Here is a 3642-nt window from a genome sequence, read left to right on the forward strand (position 1 = left end):
GAGTGCTTTGTTGTTCTTGTTTCTTATCAAATGCTTCTGTTACCAAAGAAATTAAAACAAAGATTAGGATTGAAATGTTTGCAATGTTTTCAGTTCCCACTGCCACTACCAGCTGATTGATCCCGGGTTTAAACAGGTTTTAATTTAAAGTGCTGTGATTTTATGTTCTATTCTATTCCCAGCCAGCTGGGAATTTATATTTCTGATACTTTAAAGGAATAGTACACTCAAAACATGATTAGCCTTCATTTTCTACTCACCCCCATGCTGAACAAAACTCTGGAGTACTTCTTTGATATCTCAAATGCATCTGGAGATCTGGGAGGCTTCTTGCTGTCTGCTGACATTCAAATAATGGAGGTCTATGGCGCCCGAGGCAGAAAGGTCCACAAAAGTCCACAAAAACGTGTCAATATTCCTCCATACTGCTCGTCCAATGTAATCCAAGTGTCCTGAGTGGGTAGCGTCCATAATTTACTCGAAACGAAGTCATTTAGAACGTTTTAGAGCCTAAACAGTAGTGTATAGGATTTCCTAATAGCGCCCCCATGCGCGCTCACGATTCTACGGAAGCCGGCAGACCAAACCAGCGCATTCAGCTGCTCTTCCTCAACACTGAAGTCTTCAGACATTTTTTTTTCGTTGTTTCTTTGTTTGCACAGGTAAACAGCACATTTCTTCTTCTACGCTTGCATTATCGGCACAGCAGACGCTGAATGCGCACTTTCTTCCGGTTTGGTCTGCCGGCTTCCGTAGAATCGTGAGCGCGCATGGGGGCGCTATTAGGAAATCCTATACACTACTGTTTAGGCTCTAAAACGTTCTAAATGACTTCGTTTCGAGTAAATTCTGGATGCTACCCACTCAGGACACTTGGATTACATTGGACGAGCAGTATGGAGGAATATTGACACGTTTTTGTGGACTTTTGTGGACCTTTCTGTCTCGGGCGCCATAGACCTCCATTATTTGAATGTCAGCAGACAGCAAGAAGCCTCCCAGATCTCCAGATGCATTTGAGATATCAAAAAAGTACTCCAGAGTGTTGTTCAGCATGGGGGTGAGTAGAAAATGAAGGCTAATCATGTTTTGGGTGTACTATTCCTTTAAGTTGTTTATTGCCCTCCCCGGTAGGGGGGGGGTGGAATATCTTATGTAATCAGATATTATTTCAGCTGTTATATAGTGTTAATGACACACAGTCCTACTAACTGTGTGTTAGAACAATAAATGAAAGAGTGATTCGAGCACTAATCATGGTCACTGCATTATGTATTGCAAAGAAAACTATCCTCATGAATTGGAAAAGTAAGGATAAACTCAGCATCAATCAGTACAGAGATCTGTTGTTGGATCATTTTAATCCTGAGACAGCATCTGCATCCCCATCAGACCGATCTCTCTGGGCTCCTTTGATCGGCTCCATCACTTAGTGTAGTGGGAGGCTGTGGGGCGCGTCCTGCGGGGTGCGGGGGCTGGTTCGGGGGTCCTTTGGTCCTTGGGGGCTCAGAGGGCGCTCGGTGTGGGGTGCCTGGCGGGTCTGAAACTCCCATCAGGGCGAGGCTTGGGACGCCTCTGGGCATCCTACAGCGGCCTCTTGCGGTGCCCCCGGGGATTGCTTGTGGAGGACGTGAGCTACTGGCCTGGTAGCTGGGCTGGGTGGGTCTGGGGTCCCTGGGGCAGGTTGCCCTCGGGCAGGTGCCCCGTTGGGGGTTCGGGTTCTGTGGGAAGTGCTGGCCGACCAGAGTTGTCTTCTCTCCCTTTTTTTTTGGATGGACAGGATGGGTGGGGGGGCATTGTCGGCCCTGTGGCCGGCTGACTTGTGGGCCCTGCTGCTGGTCCCTGGCTAAGGTGGTACGATTGATGGTGCTCTCGGGGAACGGGGGTGCCTATTGGAGTCAGTGGGGGAGCTGGCTCCCTGGCAGTGCAGTAAGCACCCCAGTCCTTTGCTCCCCATCCCCGAAATCCTCCCTCTGCCTGCTCCATCACACTGCCACACATGTAGGTTCTTGGGGAGGGGGTCGTTACTGGAGGGTCCCACATTCGGATGACGTCCCCCACCCCAATTTTATTTTGCATTTTAGACACTTCCATCTAAAACATTTTCACAACACACATCTATGTTGGGCATTTTCTGGGGGGTGGGGGTCAAAGGGCACCGGGTGGGGGGCTTACTTCATGGGCCTCACCACGGTCGGCTCCCCCATCCCCTCTCGCATTTAGACATTGAGGGTTCTGGGTTGTCAATGGGGGGGTGTGCTGGCACCGCCTGTCTTCCAGAAGGGGGGTAAAATGTGCCGGACACCCCCTTTTGGTACTCCCACTTTTAATTACATCTGAGAGAAACACCACATTGGAGCAGGCGCAGGGAGGATTGGGCTCTTCTCACACCCCTGTTCCCCGGCTGCCGCCCAGAGTCTGGGGCCTGGAGGAAGAGCGAGCCGCCTGGTCCGTGGTCTTGGCGTGGGGCAGCTGTGGGGTCTGGTAGGCCTGCTGGTGGCGGGTCTGTCACCTCTGCTCTCCCCAAAGAAGGTTGGAGGGAGAGGCGTGTAGTGGCTGGGTGAATTAGTTGGGATGGGGGGGCTCTGGTTGGGTGGCCTGCGCGGGTCATGTGGGCGCCGGTCCCGGGGGAGCTTTTGCTGGGGGTGGACTGGTCCGGGTGCGGGATGGGGGGCCAGCCTTGAAGCAGGAACGAGATGGGTTGGTGTGGTGGTGTCCCCGCTCCCCTCTCCCCCAATCCAGATTTTAGGTTCACTTATTGGGTCATCCGATAATCCCGGTACCGACCACCGGTGCCGCCGGGTCTTTGGTCCTGGAATTATTGGATGTGAGTGTTGTTTGTGAATTTGAGTCCCACTCACACCACACAGAGTCTGTGTGTGTGAGTGGGGCACTAGGGTAGGAAGGCGTGATTGCGACTGTGAAGTTTTTTTTTTTCTCTTCCAGGTTGGGGTCTGAACTGCCCCCTCTCCCAAGCACATCTCAAGCTCCAAGTGCGGAGCCCATTCCCCCAGTCCTGCTCTCCCTCCTCTGCCTGGTGCACTGGTGGAGCTCGAGATTCTATCCTGGCTTCTCTTCATTGGCTTCCTGTTAAATCCAGAATAGAATTTAAAATCCTCCTTCTCACATATAAAGCCTTAAATGGCCAAGCTCCATCTGATATCAGAGATCTGATTGTTCCTTATGTTCCTAACAGAGCACTTCGCTCTCAATCTGCAGGTTTACTAGTGGTTCCTAGAATTTCTAAAAGTAGAATGGGAGGCAGATCTTTTAGTTCTCAGGCTCCTCTCCTGTGGAACCAACTACCAGTTTTAGTCCGTGAGGCAGACACCCTGTCTACTTTTAAGGCTAGGCTTAAAACTTTCCTTTTTGATAAAGCTTCTAGTTGAGGAAATATTTACGTCATATTTAAACAGAAAAAAAACAATAAGAGAGAAATATTCAAAGATCTATGAACCTTTTCATTTAGCTGCTTCCATTCAGGAACATTTACATCGGATGCAGCTACTACTTCAGAGTATCGACTGCTGTGAATACACACCAGCTTAGCCTTATGAAGGCAACCAGGGTACGATAGCAACAGCTAAAAACCCTGTAAAGAGAGAGTTGTAAACATGTTGACATCAAATATAATTTTGTAGG

This window comes from Cyprinodon tularosa, unplaced genomic scaffold (genome assembly GCF_016077235.1).
Source record: "Cyprinodon tularosa strain WSP-4 unplaced genomic scaffold, ASM1607723v1 ctg537, whole genome shotgun sequence".
Classification (NCBI taxonomy): domain Eukaryota; kingdom Metazoa; phylum Chordata; class Actinopteri; order Cyprinodontiformes; family Cyprinodontidae; genus Cyprinodon; species Cyprinodon tularosa.